Source organism: Zalophus californianus, chromosome 8 (genome assembly GCF_009762305.2).
Source record: "Zalophus californianus isolate mZalCal1 chromosome 8, mZalCal1.pri.v2, whole genome shotgun sequence".
NCBI lineage: Eukaryota > Metazoa > Chordata > Mammalia > Carnivora > Otariidae > Zalophus > Zalophus californianus.
Genome location: NC_045602.1, coordinates 46148305 through 46166549, shown reverse-complemented (window position 1 = coordinate 46166549; position 18245 = coordinate 46148305). Strand labels below are relative to the sequence as shown.

Sequence of the window (18245 nt, the reverse complement as noted above, 5' to 3'; positions counted from 1 at the left end):
ATAAAATAAAATAAAATCATAATAAAGTGTGATTGATCCATACTAACCTTCTCAAACATATTTTTCCTTTAAAACATCGATTCTTACTATACTATGCCCCTAATTACTACTTTCTAGAATTTTAGTTCAAAAACAAAATTCTGGACATTTAAAATACAACTATGTCAACAACTACAAATTTTTCCCACATTTAAGATGAATTCTTTGCTCTGTAAATCTAAATAAGTATCATATTTCAGTTGAATATTGTAAAGAACTGTATACAGACTCAAATACTTAACAAATGTAAGGATCATTAAACCTCATGTAAGCAATGAATTTTGCTATGCTTGGTAGTCTCAGACCTTTATTTCTCAGTCCCCTCACTGCAATTCTCTATATTACTGATGAAAAAGAATAACAAAAGATAAAACCATGACATTACAGGAAAATTTCCAATGAAGTGTGTCTTTATTACAGAAGTTTAAGGCTTATTTTCAATCAAGTTCTTTTACTATCTTTCACAACTATTCATGGACAATAAATGGAACATTTCAGAACATTGCATTAATATTTATGAGCTTTTCACATGGCTAGTTACTAACCAAAGTACTTCAATTTGTTAACAAGAAAAGATCCAGCTAAGAATTATGTACTGGTCGTTCAATTTTAGCAAAATGGAATAAATCAATGCCTTAGAAGTGAATGATGTACTCAAATCATAGTGTCTCTGCTTATTCGGTTGTAGAACTGCAAAGATTATCCACATCCCAAAGATACATGGCTATGTATATGTAGTATCCACATTCAGATATTGATCCATTCCCCTTTCTTCACCTCTAAACTATCACACCTTCATATTCTGTTGCCCTAAAGCTATTCTCCTTTTTCAGAGCATTTATCAGTGCTGCCCATCCCTGGGAAAATCCTCATGACTCTCTTGCTGCCCCTCCGATTATGGCTGGAAATTATTGATTATACACATCAGTATTATCTATGCTGTGAATTATCTCAATAAAATTTAATCCCAAGAGAATATTGCACTTGATTCTGTAACTTAGTTTTTGCACAGTGATTGCAAATCTATTTTTAAAGTAAAAGAATAAATCTATGAAATAGAATAAACATTAAAACTATTAAAACAGCTGTGGGCTTCAAAAATAAATGCATCTATTGAACGGGAATTTTGTTGGTCATGTCCTTAAATGAGTTTTTACATAAAGGCTTTAAATTTCATTATGATTTATCATTATGAATGATACAGATGTCATCCCAACATTATCTCTTCTGTTACGTGAATTGTAGCATACATAAAGGCATTTTTAGTTCATTAAAACTGAATCTCCTTTTTGGAATAACCCACGTAATAACTATATAAGACAATTTCACCAATGGATCCTAAGACTAAAGAGCAAACATTGGAAAACGATATTCACACCATCTTAAAGCATCACTGCACAGATTACATCTTAATTATAAAGAAGAAATGTGTATTTACAATGGAGAGATTTGGTGGCACAATCTTAACTAAGTGGTCAAGTTTGGCATTGCCTTTGTAATGTAATGCAGTGGAAGGAGCCCATAGTTTCTATAGTACTCTTGCTGAGACTTACTGCCCTCAATCTAATCAAGTGGAAACAGCTGAATCCTAAGTTGCATGTTCTGAAAAAACAAAAAACAAAAACAAAACAGTTTGAACTTTTCAAAAGATGTGAAACAATGAGATTTTCCTTCATTTTGGGAGATAAGACATAATAGACATATTACCAAATGTACTGTGTGAACATTAAATGGATCCTGGATTAAATAAAGAAAACCATGAAAGATATTTTGAGATTCTTTAGCAAAATGTGAATATGTGTCATATTTTATATGATAGTTTGAAATAATACTGATTTTCTTAGATACTGAATGGTGATAAGCTTTTGTAGAAGAATGTCATTGTTTGGGGGCACATTTAGAGATGGACTGTCATGATACCTTCAGATTTTTTGGATGATAAACTAGCAAAAAAGTAGAAGTAGACAGATAGACACTGATATAAACATAAGTACAGATAGATATGGAAAGGGTGACAAAATGTGAAAAGTTAGTATCTGGAGGAATGGTTTCGGGTAGTTACTGTACTGCTCTTTCAACTTCACTGTGAAATTGAAAATTTTCAAAATTGTTCAATTACTGAGAAAAAAATTTTCATCAATAATTAAATTACCCTTTTAAGACACTCTTATTTTACATATTCTGTATATCAGATAAAATACTGATTATAAAGTTATGAGAGTGATTAGGGTAAAATTACCACTTAAGGAGTAGGGCTTTGGGGGAGCAGAATTTATTTTGTGCAGAACATTTTGAGCTAGAGAAGCAACCAGCCTTAATCTCAAACTTTAGTTTGAGATTAAGGGAAAAAATATACAGGATAAAATATAATAAATAATACTAAAAATTAAAAGATAAATAAGAAACTACAAAAATATTTGCCATTTCTACCTAATTTTATAGATTTTATTTATTTGTCAGAGAGAGAGAGAGCACAAGCAGAGGGAGTGGCAGACAGAGGGAGAAGCAGGCTTCCCGCACAGCAAGGACCCTGACAAGGGACTCAAGACCTGGACCCTGGGATCATGACCTGAGCCAAAGGCAGATGCTTAATTGACTGAGCCACCCAGGCATCCCAATTTCTACTTAATTTTAACAGTCTAGACAAAGGAGAAGAAAAAAATAATTCTTGCTTAAACACACTCAAAATAAGAAGGACAAAAGACCAACATACAATGAGATAGTAGTTCTCTCTCAGATTAGCACACATCAAAACTACCACACTGACTATGGACTCTGAGAAACAAACTGAGGGTTCTACAGGGGAGGGGGTGGGGGGTATTAAAGAGGGTACGTACTGAATGGAGAACTGGGTGTTATGAGCAAACAATGAATCATGGAACACTACATCAAAAACTAATGATGTAATGTATGGCAATTAATAAAAAAAATTAAAAAAAGAAAACTACCACACTGAACGCAAAGGTATGAGGGCATAAACAGTCTATTATTAGTGAGACTATACAATACCAAAGCCATTTCAGAACAATCTGACAAACAACTCAGTGCTCTTTAACTCAGCAACTCCACTTCTAGGAGTTGAAATTATAGATGCACTCACAAATGTATCCTTTTAATGCATTCATAAATGTGCAAAATGTCTTATATTGATACAGATACTATCTCAGCATCATTTGCAATATCAAAAGATTGGAAATGACTTCAAAGTCTCCCAGTAAAAGACTAGTTAAATGAGTCCTGGTATATTCATTTAAAGGGATATTATGTTGTTCTTAAAATGTATTGATTTGTTGATATGGAACAAATCTGAAAAATATAAATGAATTTTAAAAAGCAAGTGTGGGAGTACACTGTAATTTGTGCTGTGGTAGTCAAAAGTACATATAAATATAGACATACACCCAGATATACATAAACATGCACATATATACACATGAGCACATAGGATTTTGTTATGTAAACATGTTGTGTACCTTTCAAGATACTTAAGAATTTAGCAACAGTGGTTGTTCTGAAAAGAGACTGGATCATTCAGGAACAGAGATAGGAGAGAAACATTTTCCACTGGATCTTTTATAACATAAATAAAATGAACACATGTAAAAGGCAAATATGAACATTCAGAAAACACTTGTGATGAAGAATCTCCAAAAATGTAAAATAATTTACATCAAAAAAGCAATTAGACATTGGGGAGGGTATGTGCTATGGTGAGCACTGTGAAGTGTGCAAGACTGATGAATCACACATCTGGACCTCTGAAGCAAACAATACATTATATGTTAAAAAAAAAAAAGAGGAAGATAGCAGGAGGGGAAGAATGAAGTGGGGGAAATCAGAGGGGGAGAAGAACCATGAGAGACTATGGACTCTGAGAAACAAACTGAGGGTTCTAGAGGGGAGGGGGGTGGGGGGATGGATTAGCCTGGTGATGGGTATTAAAGAGGGCACGTTCTGCATGGAGCACTGGGTGTTATATACAAACAATGAATCGTGGAACACTACATCAAAAACTAATGATGTAATGTATAGTGATTAACATAATAAAAAAATAGAAAAAAAAGCAATTAGAAATCAAAAAAGAAAAAGAATGCCCAGTTCAAAGACTAAAGAGAAGGTGTAACTCTGATAGTAAGAAAACAAGATGGCCACTAAATAAAAACAGATCATATTCCTTATAATTAAAAAAAATTCTGCACACTTACCCTTCCTCTTTTCATTTTTCTTATCAAATTCTTTTTCATATTTGAAAAATGCTTGTTCTTTATCACAATATTAAATTCTAGGATCCTGCGCTACATCTTCATGTCACATTTTTTAAAAAATTTTAGGGGTTGTTTTTTCTTTTTTTTTTCCTGTAAGTTGTTGTTCCAGATTAAAACATAAAGGGACTTTAAAAATCTTTAAAAACACAGAAAGTACACTTTCCAAAAATGCTTTCCTATTTCCTTATGTAGCATCAAAAGATATTCGCTTCTAGTGATTCTTCAAGGTGGTTCCAGTCTTTTCAGTTATAGTTATTTTTTCCATTTCCCAATTTAGAAGCTTCTACACCTATTTGTTGTGCTTGCTCTCCCTATGAGAGACCCAGTATAGATGTGGCTGTCTGCATCAGAAGCACTAATCCATGGCTGCATCGTGTCCTGTCTGCACCATAGGGTGCTAATAGCCATTGCAATTTTAGGGTCAACCTTTGGTTGTCTTTCTTCCTAAATCCCAACACTTATAATTAGGGGGACATTTCCATGAGACTCACTGAAGAAAAGGAGTATTACACGCATGTATTCAAAAAGCCATTCAGCTCCTTTCCCAGCACTTACCAATTCATGTATCAGAGAGAGAATGTTAAACGATTCAGCTTCTATAGAAATAATTTTCAGAAATCTGACTGTCCTGGCAGTTTTCAGCATAGCATTCCTTTCTTTGCTCTGCTGTATTTTACTTTTCAAGTGTGTCCTGTCATAATTATTTACTGGCTTACTTGTGCTGATGTTTCTAACATATCTTCAAATATGTCAGAAATAGAGAATGCCTTCACTTTGTGCTTTTTGATTGGTGTTATTACTACTTTTTTTCTACCCTACTCTCTATTCACTTGAATGATATTCAAATCTCAGATCTACAGCTGGATGCCAGGCAGATATACATGGCTCTTATTCTGATCCTGTGGCTTTCATCGAGTGAAGACTGTTGGTCCAAGACAGATTCTTATCTGAGACCCATTGTTGGGCTCTCTCACACTTCCAGTAGATGGAGTACATGAAAAAACATTCTTGCTAGGATGTCATGGTCACAATGTTTCTCCCTCTGCCCCTACTATGGCCTTTTTATTTTAGGATTCAAGCTTCCCATTCATTCTCAGTCACTCACATCCCTCCAAAATATTTTCTAGAATGCAGACAAAAGGATACAACTTGGAGAAAAAGAACAAGGCAGAATCCATGGAGCAGAGTCATTGTTCTCAGACATCACTGCACATTGGTATGACCAAGCTAGTTGGTTAATGAGTATTCCTTCCAGATACTTGATTTTGTAGGCCTGGAGAGCATCCAAGTAGTTTGCATTTTTAACAAAGATCTCAGGAGATTCATTCAAACTGACCACTGACCACAATTTGAAAAGTAATGCATTTGAGTGTTAGCTCTAATTTATGAACCTAGAGTCAAGTGATAAAGACTCACAGATGATAATGCACAGATGATATTTAAACATTTTATTTTTTGGTAAAAATATACAACTAGGCCATAAATGTTGAGTTTTAAACTAAAAAAAAAGAGTTTTAAACTCATTATGTTAACTGTATGTATACTTTTTTCCTTTAAGTATTTTCATGTTTGATCTAAACTTCATTTTAAATCAAAGGTTTCCATTTGGCAGGGAAGGAGTAGGAGTTGGGATTGTCCTGTGAGTTTTAGTCTTCTGGATTTTTGTAGTACGTTAAGAGGAAATGCTAAGAGTCTGAATTAGGGCTGGTATTCATACTGTGTTTATGGAATAAATAAAGTTCCACAATATACCAAGTGTGCTCTTAGCTGTTCTAGAAGAGGAAAATGTTTGTATCACATTTGACAATAAAGAGATTGATGTCATTCACATTAATAAATGGAAATTTGGGTTTTTCAAATTGTGTTGGCATCAGGAGAAAGGAAAATGATTTGCAAGCTTCTACAGATATATAAGAGAAACTTCAGTCCACAGACTAAGGTATAAACCACAGAATGAAAAATCATTACAACTAATGTACATTGTGCAAGAGTTTACTGAGGCAACACAGAACACAGCATAGCAAACAATAAATTCCTGAGACAAGAGGAGAAATGTAACAACTATCTTTCAACCTTACTCTTGCCATGCGACAAAGTAAAATACACGTTAGCCTTTCTCAGCTCTGGCTAGGTAGCTTAGATGACAAAACAGTATCTTGCAGGCAATCCCAGCTCTAAGAAAATGCAGAAAGTAAATAGGACAAATTATAAAGTGATTTATTTTTCAAGAATAGCTGTTTTGAAGAAAAGTCAAGGCCTAAAAGGCTTTATTACGAGGAGATAGCAATGATTATGTGCATAAGATAAACACATTTATTAAATCACATGTGCCAATGAAGGTTGCGAAGTAGCACAAGGCTGCTCTTATTAAAGGTAATGAGGTGTAGTCATTTGAAAATATGTCCTACTTCTAAATGCCTATAAAATGCAAACTAGAGTAATTCTGCTGAGTTATGTTAATAACTAGTGAAGTGTCTTATTGTGAAGTACTTCAAAAACAAATTATTCAAAGTGTCTACCAGGTGTTGTGGAAGACAAGAACAGAGGAAGTTTGGTTTTGGGTTTTTTCCAAGAACTTCTGAAAGTGGCTTATCCAGTACACATTTGAATATTTTAATTATGTACTTCAAAAAATACTTCAGAGTCATTTGACTAAAAGTGCAATTTGCGTATTACATTTTACTACTTAAATCAACTACGAAATAACATTTTAAATTAAAATCCAATACCCTTTGCATTCACTCTGTTCAAGAAAATTGAAGCTAATTATAACTCAAATTAAGCAAGACTAGGGGAGCAAACAATGCGATTTTTACAGTATTACACATTATTACATGTGAAAATAACTATACTCTTTACTCAAGAAAAAACTGTCAAACACGCAAAAGAAAAGGTGGTAGGTAGAATGGCGGTAGAAATACACTTTTTGAGTATTTTGTGGGATAAACTTGCAAGAATTATATATGCAACTCAATTGTCTAATTACCCTCATTTCAAAGGTCAGGCTTCTCTCGCATACTTGAAAATAGGGATTGATTTTCCATGTGGCTCCTCTTCAGCCCATGAGTCAGAGTACATCTGTGACATTTAAAACTGGGCTCTCAGTTAGTTTTGTTGCTGGTCAAAACCCGGGACTTAGGGATTTTATCCACACTTTAAATCATGCTGCTCTCATAATTTTAACCCCATGAGTGAAGTCATGCAAGGAGACTATACTTTCCTTTATTGTCTTGTCTCATGATTTCACTTACCTCTACTATTGAACAATCATTGTTTATAACATACTTTATAGGTACTGCTGGGTTATCAACTTGATTAGATAACACCAAATAATTTTCCAAAAGTACTGTATGAATTTATACTTCACCCAGCAGTGTTTAAGATTTTTCCCTTTCATTGCTTCCTTCCTAACACTTCATGTTTTCAATATTTAAAATTTGTGAGTGGAGTGAGAGTACAGTATACTTTATTGTATTATTATAGTTTAAAGTCCCTTAATATTATTGATGCATATTTTATTATACCTGCCAATTATTCAAATTTAATTATTAATTTTATCATTGGGATTCTTATATTTTAGATATAAATCCTTTAATCCTTTTTCTTTTGTCATGTATAAATGTTACACACACACATACACAATAGGAAGGGAATTCCCATTAAATTAAAAAGGGTTAAAAAGTCAGGAAATTCTGCCATTCTCAACAACATGAATAGACCTGAGGACATTATGCAAAGTGAAGTGAGCCAGACAAGACAAATCCAGTATGATCTCATTTCTATGTAAATCTAAAATCATCAAACCCATAGAAGCAGAGACTAGATTAGTGGTTGCCAAGAGCTGGGGGAAGGAGAAAATGCGAAGGTGAGGGTCAAAGAGCACTGTTTCAGTTACACATGATAAGTAAGTTCAGGAGACTTACTATACATCTTTTAATCCTCTAAGGGTTTCTTTCAAAAAACAGAAGTTCTTATTCTGACAGACATCAAATTTATCAATGATTTCCTATATTGCTTTTGTGTTTGTGTTTTATTTATTTTTTAAAGATTTTATTTATTTATTTGACAGAGAGAGACACAGCGAGAGAGGGAACAAAAGCAGGGGGAGTGGAAGAGGGAGAAGCAGGCTTCCTGCTGAGCAGGGAGCCTGATGTGGGGCTCCATCCCAGGGTCCTGGGATCATGACCTGAGCCGAAGGCAGACATTTAGCTGACTGAGCCACCCAGGCGCCCCTTGGTTATATACTTTTAAAATTATCTTTTTTTTTTATTTAATTACTGCTTGTATAATACAGCTTTATTGATTTTTATGTTGCTTTCTTTTCCAAAAACTTGATGAGTTAAGTTACCAATTTCAATAGTCTACAGATTATTTTAGATTTTCTGCATATATAATTGCAAATAAATCTGCAAATGATTTCAATTTTGTTCCTTTTCTTATTTAATTAACAAAGGCCAAAGTACAGTTTTGAAAAATGTGGGCAAAAGGAGGTATTCTTAGTGGAAATGTCAAAGTTTAGCATTGTTTGATGTTTCTTGTGTATATAAATAATTAACAAGTTGATAGAGTACTCTTCAATTTCCAATTTAAAAAAATTATCTTTTCAATCATGAAAGAATTTAATTTTTCATGCATTTTCACATTTTTTGAGATGTGAAATGAGTTTACTTCTTTTATCTGTAAATATAGTGGATTACACAAGCACACGTTCTATCTTAAAATCCTGCTTGGTCATGATATATTATTATTTTAAATTTAATTTACTAAGTATTTTATTAAGGTTATTTGTACCAGCATTTATCAAACACCCTTAGACCCAAAATAGACTATGCTTCTTTCACAATGGTAAAACAGTCATAGGATCAAGGGAATGTGCCCAAATAAAGCCCACAACCCCTCAAACCATATCTAGATGCACAGGATCCCTGAATGGCCTTCTGCAATGGCCTTGTCCCTGCTACCAGCTTAAGGGAGCCTTTTCCCATGTCTTTCCTGTTGAGGCTGAACTACTCTATAGGTATGTATTCTTCCCTGGATCAGAGACATATACAAGAGACAACTGTTTTGAGGGGATGTAGACAGAGTTTGGCATACAAGCTTGGATGTTGTCCATAGTATATAAGAAGCCACTCACAGTGTAGTATAGAAATACTGGTAGAAAAACAAGGGACAGGTCATGAGCCAGGAAACAGGATCTAGCTCTCCTTGGAATAACATATCTACACCTGGAATTTGAATGAATCACTGAATTCTAAATTTCAATATGCCACATCCAGATCCTTATATAGGTATGTTTGTCAGGGAAGGAACAAAGACTACATATTATTTTGGTTTTAATTTTGTTTTGTAGTTTTCAAATACCTCTCTCTCTACCTACCTACCTACCTACCTACCTTTTATGTTCACTTCCATTTGTACTCTGACCTGGAGCTCCACAAATGTGAGGGAAGGCCTAACATTTATATTTGAACTTTTCTTTTAGTTTTCTTTTATTAAACTGTCCTTATTCATTTTTTTACATCTATATTACACTATTTTCATAAAATAAGATAGGTAGCTTTCCCTTTTCCAGTACTCAGAAACAGTTCAAATAAAAGTCATTAACTTTCTAAAATTTATGGTAAAACTTGCTATAAATAATCTAGACCTGTTATTTTTGATCAGCGTAGTTTTGATTACTAATTCAATATTTTGACTTTTATTGGTTGTTGTAAAAATTGTACCTTGTGGTGTTATCTTTTCAAATGTTCAGGCATACATTTTTATTATCATTTGATATTTCTTTTAATTGAATAAAGTTATAGCTCCACAAATATTATGATTTTGATATAGTTCAGCCTCTACTATTGGGCTTCTAATATCTATACCTTTTGTGTTTATTCCCTGTTTGCTTGTTCGTTTTTTTTATATCACACTGTATGTAGGATTAAGAAAGTTTTCTTTTTTTACATTATCTGTTTAGAAATTAAAGAATGCATTTATTTTCTCTTACAATTTAATCATAAATTTTGAATGTGCTTATGTTTTTTTAAACATTCTAAATTTACTCAGCATCTCTGTCCTCTTGCCAAATGAACCAAATTAACATATCAACTTCTTTGACAATCGCTCTCCTTTCTTAACTATTCTGTCTTTCATGTTATTAAAAGCTAAAATATTGATTTTATTTTTACAACAGGAAAATAATAACTCTCAGATTCATTACCAAATTGGATTTAATAACCTATTTCTTTGCAGTTATGTAGCTCATTATTTCTTCTTTCTTCCCACCATTTTCTCCTTGGTTCTCTTCTCATTCTTGCCATTCTTGCTGACACCATTTGGAGTCATTGCTGAGAGTGATACTATTTCAAATTGTATCAACATTCCTCTCTTGAATGCTACTGGATATGGGTTTAGATTTCAGGGTTTTCCATTACTGTGTCCCAGACTATGGAATTTTTACTCGATTAACCCTGATATTTATAATCACTGCAAGAAGCTTGCTGTTATGCTCATTTCTCTCATTGATTATCTGTCTTTTTTCTCTGGATGCTTTTAAGTTTTTTGTGATATTTTACATCACCACCATGTTCTGGTTATGCATTTGCTGGTATTTAAATTGGTTTCCTTTTATGTGTTCAGTTGAGTGCACATCTTTCTCCAATCCAGCAAATTTTGCAGCCATTACTCCGAAAATGTTTCTTCCCACCAAATCTTCTATTACTTAATTCTGGATATTTCACTCTAATTTTCATGTTGTTTTATTTATTTATTTTTAACTTTTCATCTCTTCCCCTTCTGTCTTGAAGCACAAACATTATCTTTTTTTTTAATTTTTTTATTGTTATGTTAATCACCATATATAACATCATTAGTTTTTGGTGCAGTGTTCCATGATTCATTGTTTGTTCATAACACCCAGTGCTCCATGCAGAACGTGCCCTCCTCAATACCCATCACCAGGCTAACCCATCCCCCTACCCCCTCCCCTCTAGAACCCTCAGTTTGTTTTTCAGAGTCCATCATCTCTCATGGTTCGTCTCCCCCTCTGACATACTCCCCTTTTCTTCCTCTCCTGTTATCTTCTTTTTCTTTTTTCTTAAAATATGTTGCGTTATTTGTTTCAGAAGTACAGAACTGTGATTCAACAGTCTTGCACAATTCACAGCGCTCACCGTAGCACATACCCTCCCCAATCAAACATTATCTTTTTTATTATTGGTTTTCTCTTCATATATTTTTTATAATATTCTATTGATCTTGTTTTTTAACTATAATGCTGTCATTTATCTCTTACTTGAATTTAAAATATAATTATCATAAAATCCCCTTCAGGTTACTCTCTTATTTCTATTTGTTGGGGTATGAATTCTCTAACTTAAAGAGTTTTTTCTTTAACTATTTTCATGAGATTAATTTTTCACATGTGTTTTGAAAGGTGTTTGTTAATTTATCTTGAATAGGATGATTCCTTCTTATTACTACTGTAATTTTAAGTTCCTCTCATATGATCCTTTATGCTTATCAGTTCATAAAGAGATCTCAGATTGGTGATAAAGGGTCTCAACCTTCAGGAGATACCTAAGCCCATAGTCTTATTAGGCCAGGTCCTGGCTGAATAGCTTTCTGCTTCTGGCTACCCCCAAAAGGTGTTCAGCAACAGCTATAGTATTTGGCGGAGAGCACATTCCTTTTTTAAACCCCCTCATCTTCTGTCCCTGAGCACAGAGCTTCAACCAAGTCCCAAGTTTACATGGAGTTTGGCTCCTATCCTATCCACAAGGGACTCCAGAAGATAGAAATCTGGGTGCCCTCCACATAACTCTAATTCAATTTTCCCTATAACTTCAATCATAATTGTCACTTTTTTGTTTTTTGGTGGGGGAACAGATCCACAGAACTGTCTATATGTTTTTGATTGTTGGTAGTGCAACCCATTCATGATTGCTATATGCTTGGAATGAATGCAAAGAGTAAGTGTTGGGAGATTCTCAGGCTGAATCCATGCAACAACCTGACCACAGATTCTATACATTCTTTCTTAAACACAAAACTTTCTTCTATATGCAATTTAGAAGGTTGAAGTCTGATTCATATCTTTCCCAAAACAATTTAATGAACAATTCATCTTTTTTTTTTCCTTTAATGATCTGAAATACAAGCTTTATCACAAAACCCATCTACATACTTCTTTTTGATTAATGTGTTTATTTCTTTGACAACACCATTCTGTTTTGATAACTGAAGCATGTTAAAAACTGTAACTATCTGAAAGAGCTAGTATTTCCTCAAAAAAAATTATGTACCTCCTGGCTATCTCAAACATTTAATTCTTCCAGAATTTTAATAATTTTCAATAGACAGCAATTAAACAATTCTAATACTTCAACTGGAATTTTATACTGGTTACCTTACATTTAAAATGATATCACCAACATCAGCCTTCGAATATTCTTTAACTTTTTGGGACCTGAGCTTTACAATCATATTATATTTTCTCATATATCAACATTGACACACCTTATTCCAATACCTTCTTAACATGTACTGGCTAGCATTTTCAGAACAACATTAAATAAGAAGAATTCTAGTATTTTTAGAGATAAAGAGCACTGAATTTCTTTTGTTATTTTACAGACACTTGAATACAGAAGAAGAGATTATCTAATGTATTTGTGCCTATGTGTGCTATGTGTGTATAAATCTATATATCTAGATAAGTAGATAGATTTTATTTAAAAAAATAATTATAATTATTATATATAATTATTTTTAAATTTAAATTTAAATTTTAAATACAATTATTTTTAAATAAAATCTAATTTTATATATATTTGTCTATGGTTATATCTATATCTATATATATTATATATATCTACATATCATATATAGAGAGAGATATATAAGTGTGGAAGAAGACATGAAATAACACAATCTTACCTATGTACACTTCACCCATAAATATCTAGTTGCCTTGAAATCCTAAATGCATTATTACTTCCTTTGTATCTCTAAGAAATACATACAACAGTAAATTTGATGAATTGTTCACATATATTTTTTACACTCCTAATATATGTGGATACCTCCAAACAATATATAATACTGATGTGTTTAAAAATTTTTATAATTTTGTGTTCTCTGAACTTTTATGCTTCTTGCTTATTTTAAAAATGCTGTTTATAAGGATTATCTTTGTTGATAACACTCAGTTTGGGTTCTTTTTTTCCCCGCTCTTATATAGCATTACTTTGTATGAATATGCTACATTTTTGCTAGATAACAATGCTGTCATGGACTTTCAGGTATATATCTCCCTATATAGACACATGAAAAATATTTACAAATGTCTGAAATATTTAAAAAGAATCCCAACTGGATGATTATGTATTAATAAATCAAATGATGTGTCTTCTAGATTATCTAAATCTAATTTTTTCTCCTATAGAAAAGATCAGAGTTAGAATTTTAAACATAAACATGTTTATGTTTAACATATGTATATGTATATGTTTATGTTTATGTAAACATCCATAAACATTTGGATTATTTGAAGTTATGAGTATATAAGATATATTTCAGAACAGAATTTCATTCTTTTTTTCTTTTTTGAGAGAGGGAGAGAGACTGTGCGTGAGCGGGGGTAGGGGGAGGGGACAGAGAGAGAGAGATTGAGAATCCCCAGAGGCTCCATGCATAGAGTGAAGCCTGACCTGCGGCTGGATGCCAGGACCCTGAGATCATGACCTTAGCCAAAATCAAGAGTTGGACGCTCAACCAACTGAGCCATCCAGGCGCCCACAGAATTTCATTCTTAAATATAGCATGCTATTGTAGGTGACTGAATATAACAGTAGGCAATTCTATTACCTGGAAGATGAGGGTAAGAGTCCAAGTAGATAAAAGCATCTGATAAGAAATGCAAATACGGAGGGACCCCTGGATGGCTCAGGTCATGATCCCAGGGTCCTGAGATAGAGTCCTGCACGGGTGGGGGGGGGGGGTTCTTGCTCAGCAGGGAGACTGCTTCTCCCTCAGCCTACTGCTCCCACTGCTTGTGCTCTTTCTCTTTGGCAAATAAATAAATAAAATCTTTAAGAAAAAAAAAAAAGAAAGAAATGCAAATGTGGAAATGAATTAACCTGTTAGTGTATCTGCTTCTGGTATTTCATGGTTTTAAAGGAAATCATTTAAGAATGTGAAATATTGATTTATTTTTTTAAGAAATGAAGGAGAATATAAAATGTAAGTAAGTTTGGAGCAATTGCCACTACTGAAGCAAGGGAGAGAATCATCTGCTAAAAGTTGTGAAGTTGAATGAAAATTTTCCCCAATTGTCCAAGGTTAAAGGCACTGAAATTTTATCATTCTACAGTCTCAGTTATTCACTGTATTCCAGAATATCCTGTAATGGCCTATCTGACATCTCAGTTGAATAAGCAATAATTATCCCAAATTATCATGTCCAAGTAGAGTTACTGGCCTCTCACACTCTAACCCATTTAATCCAAATCTTAACTTTAAGACCAACTACCTAGATATCAAGCCAGCAATCCAGAGGTAGTTCCTGGTTTCATTACTTCCCTTGACACCTTTTACTAACTATGCACTTTCCCTTATTATTTTTGCTGGATCATCCAAATATCAGTATTAATTATAACAAAATTATTGATCATTGTTTTGTGAACTGTCAAAAATGACAATTTCATTTGATTAAATCTAATTTCAAATCAATCCAATTTTGTGTCCACAGCTACCACTATTATCTTTTATATGCATAATAACAATGCTTCCTAACTGGCCTGTGTCCACAATTTTCCAGCTATACTCTCTTCTCTGGAAAGTCCCAAAATAATTGCTTAATGTAAAGCACTCATGTCACTGTCTTAATTTAAAATCCCTAATTTTTTTTTTACTGTGACCAGAATAAGATCTAAATTTTATCACAGATTTCAAAGTTTTACGTGAATTTTTTCTTACTTCAACCTCTTCTCTTACAACTTCTCCCTTGCTTCCTTATATTTCACACCTTCAATCCTCTTCTGGAATAGTCAAAATTATTTGTACTTTATTTATATCTATGTCTTGGAACTATGTCTCATAACACATACACTTGGATATTATCTCCTCAGCCTGGAATGCTCAGCCTTCTAACTCTTCACATTTATTTCATCTTATCATTCAAGTCTTACATGAGTTACTATTTTTCCAAATCACTCCCCTTATCCTCTGACCTCCAACTGTCAATTGTCACTACACGTCTCATCATCCTTTTTATTTCTTTCATAGAATCCGTCTCTTCCTGCAATTATCTTGTTGGGTGATTTGTTCTTACATATGTCTCTGTAATGTCCTCCTTTACTAAAAAGGAAGCTCTATCATTCAGTACTTGGTCTGTTCTTTTGACTATGGTATTTCAGGCACCAAGCATGGTGCTTAGCACATGAACACACTCAATAATTATTTTTTTAAAAACATAGGTAAACATTTTTAAGTGATTTAAATTATATGATCATTATAGTGTTTCATGACCATAATGACTATATTGTAAATTCTAGAATTGTGATTCTTCTGTAAATATTTATGTACTTGCTCTGTACTTTCTTTGTCATAGGCACTTTTTTTTGAGGGGTTGAGGAAGAAGAGGTTTTCTTATTTTTACTGTTCTACAAATGTGTATGAATAATAAACGTAAAAGATGTATAAATTCTCAACTACTCAAATAGCATGAACAGTAATAATATGAGAAAGAAACAATATCAAAAGAAAAATATGAAATAGTAGAAGACCATATATATTCACCTTACTTCTCCTGCACTCATTCCTTTCCCCAAGAAGTAACCACTATTAATAGGTTGCTGTTATTCCTCTCCATCTTTTCCTAGGGATTACTAACCAACTATACTTCTCAAGATGCATACATATTCATATTTCTCCATATGCCTATCTACAAAGTCTTGGAGAGTTTAATCTAATATAAAGAAGAGCATTAGCAAATGAAAACATCAAGGAAAAATAATAGACTTATTCTTTTCTAGAGTAAATGAAGCATTTGTTAAATTGACTAGCACAATTCCTGGTGAAAGATTTTAAAGAAAGCAAATTAGATCATAAAATAGAGTTGAAGTCACAATGCTCCTATACCTCATATCTGAGAATAAGTGTAATTCCTTTTCTTCAAGTATGATTGAAAGAATTTGATATTTTCCTTGTATGTCAGTGTATTAGCATAAGCAAAACTGACCTGAATACATAAACAATTTTTTCTCCGAAGTTTCTCTGTAATTGTCAGAAGACAAATTAATTAACCTTAAAAATATTTCCTTAGTTCACATAAAATATATAAAATGCTCTTTATTTAGGTAAAGGTAATTAATTTTCTTCAAGGGCTAAAATCACTTTCCCTAAAGCAAAATCATTTGGAAATTATCAAATATCACAGTGTAGTTAAAAGAACAATTATAAAGTAATTCAAAGAATAAATCTCATTACTTTCCAGAGGCCTTTTGAATTAAGTGAAAGAAAATGTTACCATATTTGATTTTTAGTCTTGTTTCCTCAAACAGTTGAATGTGCAGAAAAAAAACAGCAACTTTCTTTTTTTTAAGATTTTATTTATTTATTTGACAGAGAGAGACACAGTGAAAGGGAACACAAGCAGGGGGAGTGGGAAAGGGAGAAGTAGGCTTCCCACTGAGCAGGAAGCCCAATGAGGGGTTTGATCCCAGGACCCCAGGATCATGACCTGAGCTGAAGCAGACCCTTGACGACTGAGCCACCCAGGTGCCCCACAGCAACTTTCAATAGTAAGAAACAATCACAATTCATATGACCTTAAAAAATGCTTTTAAGAAAATAGGGGGCACTTTCTTTTCTCAAAATTTTAAATATAGCTTTTTTTTAATAAAAAGAGTTAAAATTTACTTAAAACTAAAAATGCTGGACTTTATAATGAATTCTTAATTTCTGAAGTACTAGAATTTGGTTGTTATCTATTAGTTTCCTGTGGTAATATTTAGAACATCAGTGATTCAATTATTCAATTATTCGTTTCTTTTTTCCTTCAAAAAGTCTTTGTTGAATGTGACTCTTTGAAAAGTCCTTTCCAAGGACTATAGATTACTCAAAGAAACAGGTGGTATACAACCAAATAGTTACTGTTTCCAGGGATTTTAAAATATAGTGGAAGAAATTTCACAAATTTTACACTTGATCTTAGCCAAAGGCCGAGAAGCGATGAAATTTCACAAATTTCAAATGTAAAAATATTTAGAGAATTTACATTTAAATTAAAAAAATATTTAAAGAATTTAAATGTGGGTTATAAATTAATAAGATATTATTTAGTTGGAAATGAAAGACTAAATTAATAGGTGTTAGGAAGAAATCTAGACAAATTCTTAAAACTCTCAACTCATCATTTTCTTTACATTTCCACTCTTGTAATCATCATCAATGCTTATTTCTTATCTAAATTTATTTTTTTTAAGATTTTTTTATTCATTTATTTGACAGAGAGAGAAAGTACAAGCAGGGGGAGTAACAGAGGGAGAGGGAGAAGCAGGCTCCCTGTGGAGCTCCCGATGTGGATGGAGCTCGATCCCAGGACCCTGAGATCATGACTTGGGCCTAAGGCAGACACTTAACTGAGTCACCCAGGCACCCTTCTTATCTAAATTTCTGCAATAAACCTGCAACTTTTTTTCTAGGCTCTCTTTACTCTAAGATACTTGGTCACAGAAAAGCAAAGTCTTTTTAATTTCAATCACATACACAAAAAAATCATTCCAATCTACTGCTAAAAATTCCATTGCTGTTATATAAATAAATAAACTCTAACATTCAAGCCATTGTATAATGTGATAAAATATTACTTTTTCATTTTTACCACATCCTTAGATTTTAATAATACTGCCTAAGCCTTTCTAAAGTGCTTGTAAAATTGCTTTCCTAAGTTAC

The 18245-nt window shown here is 33.0% G+C and overlaps 1 pseudogene; it reads right to left on the bottom strand.

The window, feature by feature from the left end:
* Positions 1-17371: 17371 nt before the first annotated feature.
* LOC113938857 lies at positions 17372-17524 on the bottom strand (annotated as a pseudogene).
* Between the last annotated feature and the right edge of the window lie 721 nt (positions 17525-18245).